The 18,129-nt window shown below is 41.8% G+C and overlaps 1 long non-coding RNA gene across 1 annotated transcript; it reads left to right on the top strand.

Moving 5' to 3' along the window:
* Positions 1 to 6,827: 6,827 nt before the first annotated feature.
* On the top strand, positions 6,828 to 15,981 carry LOC129147801 (uncharacterized). Its single transcript, XR_008555012.1, has 3 exons — positions 6,828 to 6,910; positions 8,557 to 8,666; positions 15,931 to 15,981. It is a non-coding gene; the product is annotated as an uncharacterized LOC129147801 (long non-coding RNA).
* Positions 15,982 to 18,129: the final 2,148 nt, after the last annotated feature.

Genomic DNA, 18,129 nt, shown 5'->3' with positions numbered 1-18,129 from the left:
ATTAGTGTCCTACATTCGATTTGCATCTTTCTCTTACAATCGTTTTACCCTATCTCAAAGCTAACATTATGCCATCACTCTCCTCCTAACCTTTCCCCTTTTGGTCCCCAGTTTATCTTAATCCTTTCTGGCTTTAGATTTTCCCTACTTTTTCAGTTTACTCTCTGCTAAAACTTCACCCTACTTATATATCTAATTCCCAACCCCCTGCTCCAAATCCATACAAACCTCTCTCTACGCTACCTTAAAAAAATTATTTTACTCCCTGGCCTTTTGTTGTTGTTTGCTTGAATGTTGATTAGATTGAATTTTTATGCTTTTTTATGAGATTGTTTTGATTATTCTTTTTGTTGGTTTGGTTGGTTCTTTTGTTTGCTTTGTTTTGTTTGTTTTTTACTTTTGTTTTCCCTTGCCTCACTTGATATTAGCTGGTGTTGCAGTTTGTATTAATCTCCAGGCTCATGTTGCTGGAATTTGCTGGGAATAGTGGTTGTTCTAGTGGAGTTTACTCCCCATATATATAGTTTGTTCCCCTTTTCTCTCTTAGTATCGTTCTTGTCTCTCTTACTTTATTTTTCTTTTCTTTTTTTTTTCTTTTTCTTTTTCCTTTCTTTCTTTCTGCTCTTTTCCCAAGTTCAGATTCACACTCTTTGTTTTTGTTTTTTGTTGTTCTTTCTTTTTACTCTCCCTCTTCCACTCCTATTCCCTAATTTGTCTTTCTCTGGTGGTTACCTTTATTGGAGGTTATTAATATCGTGAATACAATTCTGTTTAGTGCCTTGTCTGTTGTGCCTGGTTGTGTTGTATTTTATACCTTTAAATCAATGCCAGAGAGAGAAATCTATATAACCAGACATCCGGAGAAGAGAGACCATGAGGAGACAACGAAATAGCCCTCACAGGAAAGAGAAGCAGGCATCACCAGAAAAGGAAGTAAACGATTTAGAGGCAAACAACCTATCAGAGAAAGAATTCAGAGAAATGGTCATAAAGTGGCTGAAAAGGATGGAAGACAAATTCGACAATATGAGTAAGAACCAAGAAGAAATGAAGAACCAAGAAGAAATGAAAAATGACATCGCTGCTGTAAAGAACTCAATAGAAAGCATCAAGAGTAGACTAGAAGAAGCAGAGGACCGCATAAGTGAGCTAGAAGACAAGATGGAAAAAAATACCCAATTACAACAGCTTCTAGAAACAAAAACTAGAAAGATTGAGGAGAGCCTAAGGGAACTTCGGGACAATACAAAACAAAACAACATCAGGATAATAGGGGTGCCAGAAGGAAAGGAAACTGAGCAAGGAATAGAAAACCTGTTTGAAGAAATAATAACAGAAAACTTCCCTGATATAGGGAAGAAAAAACCCACACAAATTCAAGAAGCTCACAGAGTTCTAAGCAAAATGAACCCCAAAAGACCGACGCCAAGGCACATTATAATTAAGATGGCAAACACCAATGACAAAGTAAGAATCTTAAAAGCGGCCAGAGAGAGACAGACAGTTACATACAAAGGAACCCCCATCAGACTAGCAACTGATTTCTCAACAGAAACTCATCAGGCCAGAAGGGAATGGAATGAAATATACAAAGTCATGCAAAGGAAGGGTCTAAATCCAAGAATACTGTACCCAGCAAGGCTATTAATCAAAATTGAAGGTGAAATCAGGAGCTTCACAGACAAAAAAGGACTAAGGGAGTTTATCACCACCAAACCAGCAATGAAAGAAATGCTAAAGGGTCTGCTGTAAAAAAAAAAAAAAAAGAAAGAAAGAAATAGGAAGCAAAGAAGGAACACAGGGGTATAGAATAAAAATGGCGTCAAATAAGTACCTATCAATAATAACTTTAAATGTAAATGGATTGAATGCCCCAATCAAAAGACATAGGGTAACAGACTGGATACGCAAACAAAACCCATATATCTGCTGTCTACAGGAAACCCACCTCAAAAAAAAGGATGCATACAGACTGAGAGTAAAGGGATGGAAAAAGGTTTTCCAGGCGAATGGAAATGAAAAAAAAGCTGGGGTAGCAATACTTATATCTGACAAATTAGATCTCAAAGTGAAGGACATAACAAGAGATAATGAAGGCCACTTCATAATACTAAAGGGAGCAATCCAACAAGAAGAAATAACTCTGGTAAACATATATGCACCCAATACAGGAGCACCAAGATACATTAAAAAACTCCTGGAAGATATCAAAGGAGAGATTGACAGCAATACAATCATAGTAGGAGACTTCAATACCCCACTATCACCATTGGACAAATCCTCTAAACAAAAAATCAGCAAAGGAACATCAATCCTAAATGACTCACTAGAACAGATGGAATTAATCGACATCTTCAGAACATTTCACCCCAAAGCCACAGAATATACATTCTTCTCAAGTGCACATGGGTTATTTTCAAAGATAGACCACATGTTAGGACATAGGCAAAGTCTCTCCAAGTTCAAGAAGATAGAAATCATCTCAAGTATCTTCTCAGATCACAGTGGCATAAAACTGGAAATCAACTACAATAAAAACAACCCAAAGAAATCAAACACTTGGAGACTAAACAGCATGCTATTAAACCATGACTGGGTTACCAAAGACATCAAGGAAGAAATAAAAAACATCATGGCAACAAATGACAATGAAAACACAACAATCCAAAATCTATGGGACACAGCGAAAGCAGTCCTGAGAGGGAAGTTCATAGCTCTACAGGCCTACTGTAAAAAACAAGAAACAATGGTAATAAATTACCTAACCCAACAACTCAAAGAGTTAGAGAGAGAGCAACAAGATAAGCCCAGTGTAAGCAAAAGGAAAGAAATAATAAAGATCAGAGCTGAGATAAACGACATAGAGACCAAAGAAACAATACAAAAGATCAACAAAACCAAGAGCTGGTTCTTTGAAAGGATAAACAAGATTGATGGACCTCTAGCCAGGCTCACCAAGAAGCAAAGAGAGAGGACCCAAATAAACAAAATCAGAAATGAAAGAGGTGAAATAACAACAGACCCCGACGAAATACAAAGGATTGTTACAAAATACTATGAACAACTCTATTCCAACAAACTGGACAACCTAGAGGAAATCGACATATTCCTAGAAAAATACAACCTTCCAAAACTCAATCAGGAAGAATCTAAACAGCTCAACATGCCAGTAACTATGGAAGAAATTGAAGCAGTCATCAAAAAGCTTCCGGCAAACAAAAGCCCGGGGCCAGACGGCTTCACAGGAGAGTTTTACCAAACTTTCAAGGAAGAACTAAAACCTATCCTCCTCAGACTATTCCAAAAAATTCAAGAGGAAGGAACACTTCCAGGCTCCTTCTATGAAGCCAGCATCACCCTAATACCAAAACCAGATAAAGACAACTCAATGAAAGAGAATTACAGGCCAATATCCCTCATGAACATAGATGCCAAAATCCTCAACAAAATTCTAGCAAATCGGCTCCAGCAGTACATCAGAAAGATCATACACCATGACCAAGTAGGATTTATCCCAGGAATGCAAGGATGGTACAATATCCGCAAATCAATAAACGTGATACATCACATAAACAAACTGAGAGATAAAAATCACATAGTCATATCAATAGATGCAGAAAAAGCATTTGACAAAATCCAACACCCTTTCTTGATAAAAACTCTCACAAGGTGGGAATAGAAGGCTCATACCTCAACATAATAAAAGCTATATATGATAAACCCACAGCAAACATCATACTCAATGGGCAAAAACTAAAACCATTTCCCCTAAGAACAGGAACAAGACAGGGATGCCCACTCTCACCACTCCTGTTTGACATAGTACTGGAAGTATTAGCTATCGCAATTAGGCAAGAAGAAGAAATAAGAGGCATCCAAATTGGAAAAGAAGAAGTGAAGCTGTCCTTATTTGCAGATGACATGATATTGTACATAAAAAACTCAAAAGATTCCATAAAAAAAACTAATAGACTTAATAAATGAATTCGGCAATGTAGCGGGATACAAAATTAACACCAAGAAATCTATGGCTTTTCTATACACCAATAATGAACTAACAGAAAGAGAGACTAAAAAAGCAATCCCATTTACCATCGCACCAAAAAAATTAAGATACCTAGGAATAAACTTAACTAAGGAGGTAAAAGACCTATATGCAGAAAACTACAGGACACTGAAAAAAGAGATAGAGGAAGAGGTAAACAGATGGAAGAACATACCATGTTCATGGATTGGTAGAATCAACATCATTAAAATGTCCATACTACCCAAAGCAATCTACAGATTCAATGCACTCCCCATCAAAATACCAACAGCATATTTCACAGACCTAGAATGAACTCTCCAAAAATTCATCTGGAATAAAAAAAGACCTTGAATAGCCACAGCAATCCTGAGAAAGAAGAATAAAGTAGGTGGGATCTCAATACCAGATTTCAAGCTGTATTACAAAGCCACTGTTCTCAAAACAGCCTGGTACTGGCACAAGAACAGACATATTGATCAATGGAACAGAATAGAGAACCCAGATATCGACCCAAACCACTATGCTCAATTAATATTTGACAAAGGAGGCATGAACATACAATGGAGTCAAGACAGTCTCTTCAATAAATGGTGTTGGGAAAACTGGACAGATACATGCAAAAAAATGAAACTAGATCACCAACTTACACCATACACAAAAATAAACTCAAAATGGATACAGGACTTAAACATAAGATGGGAAACCATAAAAATACTAGAGGAATCCACAGGCAACAAAATCTCAGACATATGCCAAAAGAACTTCTTCACTGACACTGCCCTTAGGGCAATGGAAGCTAAAGAGAAAATTAACAAATGGGACTACATCAAAATAAAAAGCTTTTTTACAGCAAAAGAAACAATCAACAAAACAACAAGAAAGCCCACTGCATGGGAAAACATATTTGCAAATCCTATCACTGATAAAGGTTTAATCTCCAACATCTACAGGCAGCTTATGCAACTTAATAAGAGGAAGATAAATGATCCAATAAAAAAATGGGCAACAGACCTAAACAGAATATTTTCAAAAGAAGACAGAAGGAAAGCCAAGAGACACATGAAAACATGTTCAAAGTCACTTATTATCCGAGAGATGCAAATCAAAACAACAATGAGGTACTATCTCACACCTGTCAGAATGGCTATCATCAACAAATCAACAAACGACAAGTGTTGGCGAGGATGTGGAGAAAAAGGAACCCTCGTGCACTGCTGGTGGGAATGCAGACTGGTGCAGCCACTGTGGAGAACAGTATGGAGTTTCCTCAAAAAACTGAAAATGGAACTCCCATTTGACCCAGTAATCCCACTCCTGGGAATATATCTGAAGAAACTAGAAACACCAATCAGAAAGGATATATGCACCATTATGTTCATAGCAGCACAATTTACAATAGCTAAGATTTGGAAACAGCCTAGGTGCCCATCAGCAGATGACTGGATCGGAAAACTGTGGTACATCTACACAATGGAATACTATGCTGCCATAAAAAAGAAGGAATTCTCATCATTTGCAGCAACCTGGATGGAATTGGAGAACATTATGCTAAGTGAAATAAGCCAGTCAATGAAAGAAAAATACCACATGATCTCACTCATTTAGGGATAGTAAAGAACATTATAAAGTGGTGAACAAAAAGATAGATACAGAGACAGTAAAGCATCAAACAGACTTTCAAATTACAGGGGGAAAGTTAGGGAGAGGTGGGGGAGTTATATAATCAAACGAAGGACTTGTATGCATGCATATAAGCATAAACAATGGACGCAAAACTCTGGGGGGGGAGGGCATGTGTGGGTGTGGGGTGGGGGGGGTAATGGTAAGATATGTACACATATAATACCTCAATAAAAAAATATTAAAAAAAAATAAAAATAAAGAAGGTTTGTTAAACACTTAAACACTCATTTTCTTAGGGCTCACATACCTGTATGAAAATGTTAAAACTCTCACAGCTAACATGACAGACCAGGGAAATGTCTAGGAATGTGTCTGAAACACTTGGAATACGTGTGTAGAACCTTAATACCTTCAGTGCACTGTTGAAATACTAAGAATTTGTATTCAAAGAGATGTGAAAGGTAAGGACGTTCCCTAGGAATTAAGCAAAAAGCTGGCCCTCTGTTCGTAATGAAATTTAAGTGACCATGGAGGGGGCAGGTCTTTGCTCCCAGTATGGTAAGGGTTTTCAGGGTGTCAACACTGCTGTTTCCTGGATTTCAAAGCCCATAGGAAAGGCTGTCTGAGTCGCAGGGCACACAGGGTGAGATGCCCCCTTGTTGGTGAACATGGGGGATCCCTGGGCTCATGGACTCCCAGGATTGTCTTAAAGGAGTGCTGGCGGCTCCCTACTTGCCACCCTCCCAACGGGGAAGAGGCAGTCGTTGAGCAGAAGGTCACCTGGAACTCTGGATGTTAGGCCCTTAAGCCAACTTCCAGAGTTTGGGAAGTCACCCTCTTCTTAGGAGCTAAATAACCAGGCAGTGAGCTCATTGGTGAGGCCAACAAGGGCCTGAGAAACAGTGAGAAATAGTCATGTGAACAAGGGTTGGGGAAAGGTGAGCAGTTAAACTGATCATATCAGCAATTGGCAGGGGGCTTGTGAACAGAGGGAAGTGCTCTGGTGGACAAGGGCTTGGGGATTAGGTAGCAACCGGAATTGCTGACGTCATCAAGGGGTATGGAACACATGGAGGGCCCGAAGTGCTAAGGTGGCTAAGGGTTTGGAGCCCTGGAACCTGCCGGAAGAGCTGATGTCATGATGGGGGAGGGGCCACTTGGACAGCCCTAAGAGTTCAGGTGGTTAAGGGTTTGGGGCCGGGGACCAACTGAGAGTGCTGACGTCCTCAAGGGGAGGGGACATGTGGACAGCCAGAAGTGGTAAGAAGGCCCAGTGGTTGGGCTTGTGCCAGTGAACAGCCAGAAATCCTCACGTAAGCCAAGGTTTGCTGCCAGGTCAACAGCTGCAAGTGGTCAAGTGTAAAAGCTGGTAGAGCCAGGGGAATGTATTGGAGGGTCCGAAGAGGTAGAAAACACCCCAAACTTCCAAATTCCATACCCTGAAAGGCAGGGAGAAGGTACCTAGCCTCAGGGAAGGGCGTTCCCCATGAATTAAGCAAAAAGCTGGCCATAAGTGACCCTGGAACAACTGGACTTTGCTCCCAGTATGGAAAGGGTTGTCAGAGCCTCAACACTGCTTTGTCCTGGATTTCAAAGTTCACAGGCAGGGCTGTCTGCATCACAGGTCAGTCCGGAACGAGATGCTCCTATGTTGGGGAGCATGGGGTGTCCTTGTGCTCATGTACGCCTCTGATTGTCATAAAGCAATGCTGGAGGCCCCATGCTTGACACTCTCCCCACCGGGGATAAGGCAGTCTGTGAGCATAAGGTGACCTGGGCTCAGGGTGTTAGGCCCTGAAGCCAACTTCCAGAGATTGGGCAGTCACCCATTTTCTTAGGAGGTATGTTGCCGGCCAGTGTGGCTCATTGGTCAGGCGTACAAGGGCCTGGGGAACAGCCAGAAATAGTCACGTGAACAAGGGTTGGGTCCCAGTGAAATACTTAAAGTGTTCCTATTATAAGGTGACCAGACGTCCCGCTTTTGGCGGGACAGTCCTGATTTTTAACAATTTGTCCCGCGTCCCGCGGCGTTTTAAAAAAGTCCCGATTTTTGGAAAGAATGCACGACAAGCTAGGGAACGGCGGGAGAACGGGAAGGGAATATACGGTTTTCGGCGGCCATGTGGCTATTTAGCCAGGATATGAGTTTTATATTATTTTTGTTAATTTTATAATGTTAAACTTTAATAATAACAAATAATTGTTGAGAACTGATTATCGAGAACTGCTTATCAAAGTTCGCATTGTTGATCAGTTGTTAGAATTTGACCACCATTGTTTGGACTTAATGAACAATGGCATTTTTGGGGATTGGCAACGACGAAAACATTTTGTAACTGTCTCTCAGACGATACACATCGTACTGCGTGCTAGTAAGCTAGTTAAACAAGTGATGTCATTACAAATCAGGTATTCAGATAATTTAGGTAAGTAATTTATTTATTTATTTCATAAATACATCAATTTTCTTGAATTTAGCAGACAGTACTCGTATTATTTATATTTTATAGTGGCGGCAAAAAGTCTAGCGCCGGCCTTGAAAGTGACACTTACGACTTAGGTTACGGCAAATTCATGACCTTTTAAACAACGACAGCAATCTACTAAAAAAAATTCACTCAAATGAGAAATATGCCAAAGAATAAAATAATACTATACATAATTTTTTATTTATTATATTTGTAAATTTAAAAAAATATATTACAATACTATTTTTGCGTTCTATGAAAATTTTTGTTGCTCCATATAGACCAAATTTTTAATCAAGAACCCCCCCTCCCTCCCCTGGTGAATGGTGTCCCGCTTTACCAATGTTAAAATCTGGTCACCTTATACTATTATCAATGGGGGGGGGGCAGGTGGAGTGCTGAAAGTGCTGAGGTGACCAAGGTTATGGTCTGTCCCAGGTGAACATAAGGAAGTGCTCCGGTGGACAAGGGCTTTGGGATCGAGCACCGCCTGGAAGTGCTGACGTCATCAAGGCGGAGGGGACACGTGGAAAGCTCCAAGTGCTAAGGTGGTTAAGGGTTTGGAGCCCTGGAACCTGCAGGAAGTGCTGAAGTCATGATGAGGGAGGGGCCACGTGGACAGCCCTAAGAGTTCAGGTGGTTAAGGGTTTGAGGCTGGGGACCGGCTGAAAGTGCTGAAGTCAAGTCCTCAAGGAGAGGGGACATGTGGAGAGCTAGAAATGCTAGGGGGTTAAGGGTTTGGAGACTTGGAACCTGCAGGAAGTGCTGAAGTCATGACGAAGGGAGGGCCAAGTGGACAGCCCAAAGCGTTCAGGTGGTTAAGGGTTTGGGGCTGGGGACCAACTGAGAGTGCTGACGTCCTCAAGGGGAGGGGACACGTGGACAGCCTGAAGTGGTAAGAAGGCCCAGTGGTTGGGCTTGTGCCAGTGAACAGCCAGAAATCCTCACGTAAGCCAAGGTTTGCTGCCAGGTCAACAGCTGCAAGTGGTCAAGTGTAAAAGCTGGTAGAGCCAGGGGAATGTATTGGAGGGTCCGAAGAGGTAGAAAACACCCCAAACTTCCAAATTCCATACCCTGAAAGGCAGGGAGAAGGTACCTAGCCTCAGGGAAGGGCGTTCCCCATGAATTAAGCAAAAAGCTGGCCCTTAGTGACCCTGGAATGTCTGTACTTAGCTCCCAGTTCATGAACATACAATGGAGTCAAGACAGTTTCTTCAATAAATGGTGTTGGGAAAATTGGACAGACACATGCAAAAAAATGAAACTAGACCACCAACTTACACCATACACAAAAATAAACTCAAAATGGATACAGGACTTAAACATAAGACGGGAAACCATAAAAATACTAGAGGAATCCACAGGCAACAAAATCTCAGACATATTCCAAAATAACTTCTTCACTGACACTGCCCCTAGGGCAATGCAAGCTAAAGAGAAAATTAATGAACGGGACTACATCAAAATAAAAAGCTTTTTTACAGCAAAAGAAACCATCAACAAAACAACAAGAAAGCCCACTGCATGGGAGAACATATTTGCAAATGCTATCACTGATAAAGGTTTAATCTCCAACATCTAGAGGCAGCTTATGCAACTTAATAAAAGGAAGATAAATGATCCAATAAAAAAATGGGCAACGGACCTAAATAGAATCTTTTCAAAAGAGGACATACAGAAGGCCAAGAGACACATGAAAACATGCTCAACGTCACTTATTATCCGAGAGATGCAAATCAAATGACAATGCGGTGCCATCTCACACCTGTCAGAATGGCTATCATCAACAAAGCAACAAACGACAAGTGTTGGCGAGGATGCGGAGAAAAAGGATCCCTTGTGCACTGCTGGTGGGAATGCAGACTGGTGCAGCCACTGTGGAGAACAGTATGGAGTTTCCTCAAAAAACTGAAAATGGAACTCCCATTTGACCCAGTAATCCCACTCCTGGGAATATATCCAAAGAAACTAGAAACACCAATCATAAAGGATATATGCACCCCTATGTTCATAGCAGCACAATTTACAATAGCTAAGATCTGGAAACAGCCCAAGTGCCCATCAGCAGATGAGTGGATCAGAAAACTGTGGTACATCTATACAATGGAATACTATGCTGCCATAAAAAAGAAGGAATTCTCATCATTTGCAGCAACCTGGATGGAATTGGAGAACATTATGCTAAGTGAAATAAGCCAGTCAATGAAAGAAAAATACCACATGATCTCACTTATTTATCGATAATAAAGAACATTATAAACTGATGAACAAAAAGATAGATACAGAGACTGTAAAGCATCAAACAGACTGTCAAATTACAGGGGGAAAGTTAGGGAGAGGTGGGGGAGAAAAGAGATCAACCGAAGGACTTGTATGCATGCATATAAGCATAACCAATGGATGAAAAACTCTGGGGGGTGAGGGCATGTATGGAAGTGGGGTGGCGGGGGGACAATGGTAAGGTATGTACACATATAATACCTTAATAAAAAAATTTAAAAAAGGAAATAAAAGATAAACTTAAAGTACCTATCATTATGGACCTACTAGTAGTAACTGAGTAGGTAATTCAGAACAGTCCTCCCACTGATATGCATTAATCCAGCTAGACCCGTGGTCGGCAAACCTCGGCTCGCGAGCCACATGTGGCTCTTTGGCCCCTTGAGTGTGGCTCTTCCACAAAATACCACGGTCTGGGCAAGTCTATTTTGAAGAAGTGGCGTTAGAAGAAGTTTAAGTTTAAAAAATTTGGCTCTCAAAAGAAATTTCAATCGTTGTACTGTTGGTATTTGGCTCTGTTGACGAATGAGTTTGCCGACCACTGAGCCAGACCAAATCCAGCTAGAACTGAATGGCTGACTAGGCTGTGCAGAATCCCTGGGCCAAGATCTGCGAGGATGGCTTTTCAGGGCTGAGTACGATCGGTGATCCCAAAGTGGGGGGTAAGAAGCTGAAGAGCACCTCGGACATGATTGTGGACGTGGTTGTATTGGTGGGGAAAGGTTGGAGTCCAGGGATTATAGCATAAACTCTAAGATTTGCGTTCCTGTGTGACAGGATGGTGCCAGGAGAGAGGTTAGACAGGAAGGTGCCAGTCACTGCACAGACTGCCGCTCACCTCACATCACCCAGCGGCTGAGTGGGAATGAAGGGTGAAGGGACCTTGAGTTCCTGATGTTGCAGCTGCGCAGCAGAAGCACCTGGGAGCTCCACTCGGAGGAAGGGAACATCAGCTTGTCTCACACCAGTTTTCAGAGACAGTGTTCGACAGAGACAGGCAGTTAGGCCTATCACGGGACAAGACGTCGAGGATAAAATACCAATAAGAACTGACCAACAGGTCTCAGAACTCTGCTTAATAAGTTCAAGAATATAAGTATTCACTTTTTAAAAAATGTATATTTTTATTGATTTCAGAGAGGAAGGAAGAGGGAGAGAGATAGATAGAAACATCCATGTGAGGGAGAATCATGGATCGCCTGCCTTCTGCAAGTCCCCCACTGGGGACCGAGCTCACATCCTGGGCATGTGCCCTTGACCAGAATCGAACCTGGGACTTTTCAGTTTGTAGGCTGACCCTCTATCCACTGAGCCAAACCGGCTAGGGCAGTATTCACTTTTTCTTAAGCGATAGAACATTTGAAAGAAAACAGAAATCTGAAAACTGAACATTTTGTAATCAAAATTAAGAAAAAGGTATGTGAGATAACAGTAGAATAAACCAGCTGAAGAGAGGAATCGTGAGCTGTAAGGTAGCCGTAAGAAGGAAGCCAGAATGGGTAAAGGAGGTCAGTTATGTAGTAACAGGTGGAAACTGGGCTTTTGGAGGTGAGTGCAGTGTAATACACTGTTGGATTATAGTGTTGTACACCTGAAAGTTACATAATGTTGTAAACCAGTGTCACCTGAGTAAAATAAAAAAAAAATAAAAGAAAAGAAAATTCAAAAAAAATGAAAGAATTCAGACTGAAACGTGGAGAAAAGAAGGTTGGAAAATACAGAAAAGATTCTAAGAGGCATTAATATAGAGTGAAAAGGCCTAGTTTGTGTAAAATTGTTCAGAAGGGCTAAGAAGAAGATAATAGGGCAGAAAAGTATTTGCAGTGGCTGTCATTTAGAACTTGCCCACAGTTTCAAGAAGCCCAATGAAACCCAAGCAGGGAAAATAGTGAAGCTGCAGACATTGTACTGAGACTGGAGAAAAGAAAATTAAACGCTAGACTAACTCATAAACTTGGATTCAGAATTTCTAAATAAAGTTCTTGCAAACCAAATCATGCAGTGTATAAAAGGAATAATGTATCCCAACAACGTTGGGTTTATTCAAGGTATTTAAGATTAGCTTAACATTGGAAAATCAGTCATAGCTTTTTACATCATATTCAAAGAAGCAAAGAAAGCATATGGTCATCTCAGAAAATGCAGCAAAAGCATTTAGTAAGATCAGTATCAAATCACTTCGTAATAGGAAACTAGGAACCCAATGAAATTTCCTTAATCTGAAAAATTGTACCTACAAAAAATGTATAGCTAGCATAAAACTAATAAGTTTAACGAGGTTACTAGATACCAGGATAGTAAATAAAATCAATTGTATTCATAATATCAAAGTATTTAGTATCTAGAAGTAAAACTACCATGCTCATGGATTGGAAAACTCACTATAGTAAATACTTCTTTTCTTCCCCAACTGATTCATAGGTTCAGTGCAGTCCCAATTAAAATTCCTTTTTTAAAAGTCTCACATATTTATTACTGAACCAGAATACTAGTACAGAAAACTATTAACACAGAGAAATGCCCTTTCCCAGTAAAATCCCGTGACACACGCCCAGCTGTCCAGATGGCAGTGATCTTCTCAGTGGTAGGGTCGGAGGCAGGCAACCGGTACACACACACACACACACACACACACACACACACGCACGCACGCACGCGCGCACACACACGCACGCACGCACGCACGCACACGTGTGAGCCTCTCGAGTGCACGTCCTCATCGGCCCAGCCTGCTGCTGCTCCAGGGTCTCTGGGAGTTGTACCGACTGCACTACCAGCTCTCATCCGAATCCACTGGGCAATGGGCCGATTCTGCTTTTGTTTCTTGGCCGGGAAACGCTTGATTCTGAAAGTCTTGCGAGAAAACATGGTGGGAAGAGGCAGCTTCACGCACCGATGGCAGAGAACGAGAGAGCCCTATTAAAATCCTTTACGTTGCGAATTAAAATTCTATTGTGTGGGAGTTGAAATGGAGATTCTAAAATTAAAATATGGACTTTCAGTGACCCAATAATGCTAAGACACTGTTTAAAAAGAAGATGATGGGAGGGTTTGCTCTACCAGACATCAGACTTATTGCAGAGCTGCAGTAACTTAGATACAAAGGTGGAGAAAAAGACGAACGGGGCAGAATGGAACTCATACGTTGTCCTGCCCAAATGGGACGCTTCGTGCACCACGTGGGAGGCACTTGCTTATGTGGATGTGGGGAAAAGGGGTGTTTATTTTGTGATTGAATATCCTTATTTTCAGAGAATGAAACTTGACCTTACCTCCTGTCACAAACACAAAATTAATTCCCGGTCACCTACATGTAGAAAGAGAAAGCGGACTCTGGAAGGTGACGTAGGCCTCGGCTGCAGGGGGTTCGTCAGTTTGATGTGGTCTCAGTGTCCCCTGCGGTCCCCGTGCTTGTGCTTTGGGTGCTCCGGCGAAGAAACCAATCACGGCCGCGTGCGATGTCAGCAGCTTCCCCCCGTGTTTTCTCCTGGGAGTGTTAGTTTTGGTTCTTATGTTAGATCTTTAATACGTTTTGAGTTAATAAAAAAAAAAAAAGAAGATAACAGAGAGAAATATCTTGACTTGGAGGTTTTGTCTGGGCAAGAAAGGGACACAAAAGACATGAACCATAAAGGAAAGTGTTGATAAATTTGCATAAAAAATAGAAATTTGTATTCATCAAAAGATACCAAGAAAATAATAAAAAGGCAAAAAACAGGAGGGAGAAGATCTTTATACTCATAACTCAGGAAGAAGTGGTATCCAGAGAACAGAAGGAACGTCTGCAATTTAACGGGGAAAGCAATCCCGTAGGAAAATGGTCAGGAGAATAAATATTCCAAAAGGAGAAGTCCAAGTAGCCAATAAGTAAAGGCAAAGAGAATCTGTTTAATAATCAGAAAAAGATTCACATTAAGAACTCGGTATGATACTGTGCTTTACCTGCCCGAGAGGCAGGAGTTGAAGTCAGAGAAGCGAGCCCCGGTCGGATCCACAGCAGTGCGGACGCTCACACACTGTGACCACGGAAGTTGGTGCTGCCCCGTAAGGAAGCAGTGTCCTGTCACAGCTGAAGGTGCAGGCGGCCGGGTGGCGACCGCCGCTCCAAAGGTCTCCTTAAACCAGCGGTCACCAACCTTCCGGACCTCACGGACCACCGGCTGGCGACCGCCGCAGTCTGGAGGAGCCGGTGCACGTGTACACAGGAGACGTGTACACAGATGTGCACCAGCGCGCTGTTTAGAATGACCAAATACGGAAAACAGCCCGAGCATCCACCAGCAGCCAAATATATGAATTATGGCATGTCCAGATAATGGAATATTAGTCAACAAAAAACGGATTAACTGCTGCTGTGGGTAACAGCATGGACGTATCCGACAGTGTTAAGTGAGCAGACCAAATGTAAAAAATGCAGACATACATATGTACTGTTATAAATTTTAGGAACAGGCAAAAGTGCCCTATTGTCTTAGACGATGAAACGACAGGAAGATATAAAAATGCTTCAGGAAAAGGACTCCTCAGAGGTGGCCTCTGGAGAGCTTTCTTCATCAGGCGGCAGTGCGGTGTTCACGTTGTTACTCCTTAAATAGTACTTACGTGTTTTCTGTTTTTTCTGACTTTTCTGTTTATATTTCACAATAATACACATTTAAAAACTTAAGTAAAAATCAAACAGTGTCTTCTCCAAAGGCCCCTGCCTTGCAGAAATGTTTAATTGTTTCAAATAAGAGTTTCTAAGTGTTCTTGTACATGCACAAGCATGTTTTTCATTCTGGCCGTGGTTCTAAATTTGGTCCAAGTGAGCGCGCTATGATTTCACTGACTTTTCTCATTAATACTCTGTAATGACCAACATCACCTTTCAGTCTGAACAGTGACAGCACCCCAGAGGCGTTCTGTGGATTATCGGAAACATGAGGCATGTGTGTGCTGTTCCTATCAGTAAACAGTTTGAGCAGATGGATTGGACAGAGTTTTTCCAGTTGCCTTTCATGAGTTTTTAGAATCCTGCCAAACTTAATAGAGATTCAGCTGTGAGGCTCTTGAACCCGAGTAAGCAAACCGCAGAGCTGGCTGCATTCCCAATTTGAAATGACCTCAGAGATGTCGTGTCACATGACGTGTGGTAGCTAGGCAGAGCTTGCTCTGGTGTTCTATGTTGGAAAACTCCAGCAGATACTGTGAAGGCAGGAAGGTAGACACTCTTCCCCACACCCCCTCCGCCCGGGACCCAGCTTTGGGAGGTGAGGGGGGTGGTATGTGATGCTCGCCTCGCCGTGAAGAACAAGCAGGAATCCCTGAGCGCGGCTCGGCCTGACTGTTCATTCCTGAGGCCCGGGCCCCGCCAGACACACTGCCTGTTCGCGAGCCCTCGCGGTTTCACGTGCTCTCCCCTTACTCTTGAGGAGGCAAAAAGGGCTAATTCCAATGGAGCCCTGATATTTGGGGCTAGTGATCTGAATCCAGGCTAGTAAGCTCAGTGTACATTCCTGATGACCTATAATTAAGCCACTACCTCTTTCCCAGATACTGGTCTTGCAGAACCGGTTACAGAGGCCATTGGACTGTGGACAGTGCACTGCCCAGAGGGAGGGCTCCTAACTCTGACGCCGGGCCAGACCACCAGACAGGCCTGGAGACCCCCAACACCTGGGGGCCTTCTTGCAAGGCCCGAGAAAAGGACCGGAAGCATGACCCATGCTTGTGGGACAAAGAGCACAGGGAGGGAGATATAAGGGAGGGCCCCATGCGTGTTCCTTCACTCAGATTTGGAAGGCTGTTCCCTGAGTCCGCTGGTGTTATTAAACAGTGTCCCTCCAACTTCCTCAGAAGCGTCCTTGGTCTTCTTGGTCTTCTGCAACACTTTCAGCTGGAATTCTCCAGTTGAGAGGAAATGGGTAACATTCAATCCGAAGGACCTCTTATTCTTATCCTCCTCACTTAATACATTCTCAGATTCTCTAGCTGTTTCCTTAAAGCAGCTGATGAACCACAGCCCACAGTGCACGCCGCAGTGCTGGGCCCGCAGGTGCGCGCACGTCTGCACTGAGACCTCCCTCCGACCGCCAGGAGCCCCTCCGGAGACCCACGGCCGTGCAGGGAATGCTCCCTGGAGCTGCTTCCCATTTTAAATGAGGAAAATGCATGTCAAGTCCATTTCAAACCAGTTTTCTAAACTACTGAAACACAGTAAAATGCTGTTTTATAAGTAATAGACACACGTTGGGATGCAATTTGTTTTAACATCATAACAATTGATGTGAATATTTTGTTTACACAAGTTCTATTTGGAGGTAATTCAACTTGCATATCATTGTAGTTAAAATGCACTGAGTTTAGTGCATATATAAATTTTTCTGTGTACATATCAACTGAACAATGTTCTATTTTGAGATCTATATGATCTGTGAAGTTAGGGTGTTACAAACAAGAGGCAGATTCATTCCCCCAGGAAAATGCCTGTGTTATTGAGTACCCTGCCGCGTGCAGAGGGTGCGGTCTGTGTCTGTGAGCCCACATGTTAAATAAAACGTGGCTGTGTCCTAACTCTGTCTTAGAAACTTACATGGAGGGTTTTTAAAAAAAGCGAAATTCTGTATCTTTGACCAGATAAGCTCTACCTACCCTTCTCACTCTGTGGAAAATATAAAACATATCAGATGAGCTGGGTCCTAATCCTGGCTCTGCTTGGGCATATTCCTAGGAGTGACTTGCCTAGGAATATGCCCAAACATCACTCCACTAGATTGTGATTTCTTTATAATACAAGAAGTAGATTGAATTAGAATATCTTTAGGGCCCTGGCCACCTCTAAAATTATGTGATGTTTTGCTTTAAACAAGTCATATATGCAGATCCTGTAAGCAGAAGATATTCAGATGAGTGAAACAGTTTTTAAAGCTTCTCTCTTCTAGAATATTTAGACTTTTCCAAAATAGTTTTATTCTATAACCTCTCTCAGAAAAACCCAGGTGTAAATTATATACTTACAGGGTAGGAAGATAGTGAAAAATTTATTTTTATTTATAATCAAACATATTTAATATAAATATAAAATAATTATAAATTTTAGAATTCTGTTTTTTTATTTAATAAATCTTTATTGTTCAGATTATTACAATTGTTTCTCCTTTCCCCCTCTATAGCTTTCCTCCACCCGGTTCCCACTCCACCCTCTGCCCTTACCTCCCCCGCACTGTCTTCATCCACATGTGTACGATTTTTGTCCAGTCTCTTCCCGTACCCCCCACACCCTTTTCCCCCTGAGAATTATTAATCCACTCCCATTCTATGCCCCTGATTCTGTTATATTCACCAGTTTATTCTGTTCCTAATTTTTAATTCACTTGAATTTTAGATTCACTTGTTGATAGATAATGTATTTGTTGTTCATAATTTTTATCTTTACTTTTTTCTTCTTTTTCCTCTTTTTAGAGAATACCTTTCAGCTTTTCATATAATACTGGTTTGGTGGTGATGAACTCCTTTAGCTTTTTCTTATCTGTGAAGCTCTTTATCTGACCTTCAATTCTGAATGATAGCTTTGCTGGGTAGAGTAATCTTGGTTGTAGGTTCTTGCTGTTCATCACTTTGAATATTTCTTGCCACTCCCTTCTGGCCTGCATAGTTTCTGTTGAGAAATCAGCTGACAGTCGTATGAGTACTCCCTTGTAGGTAACTGTTTTTCTCTTGCTGCTTTTAATATTCTCTCTTTGTCTTTTGCCT

Source organism: Eptesicus fuscus, chromosome 21 (genome assembly GCF_027574615.1).
Source record: "Eptesicus fuscus isolate TK198812 chromosome 21, DD_ASM_mEF_20220401, whole genome shotgun sequence".
NCBI classification, from domain to species: Eukaryota; Metazoa; Chordata; class Mammalia; order Chiroptera; family Vespertilionidae; genus Eptesicus; species Eptesicus fuscus.
This window is presented reverse-complemented; position numbering and strand designations above follow the sequence as displayed.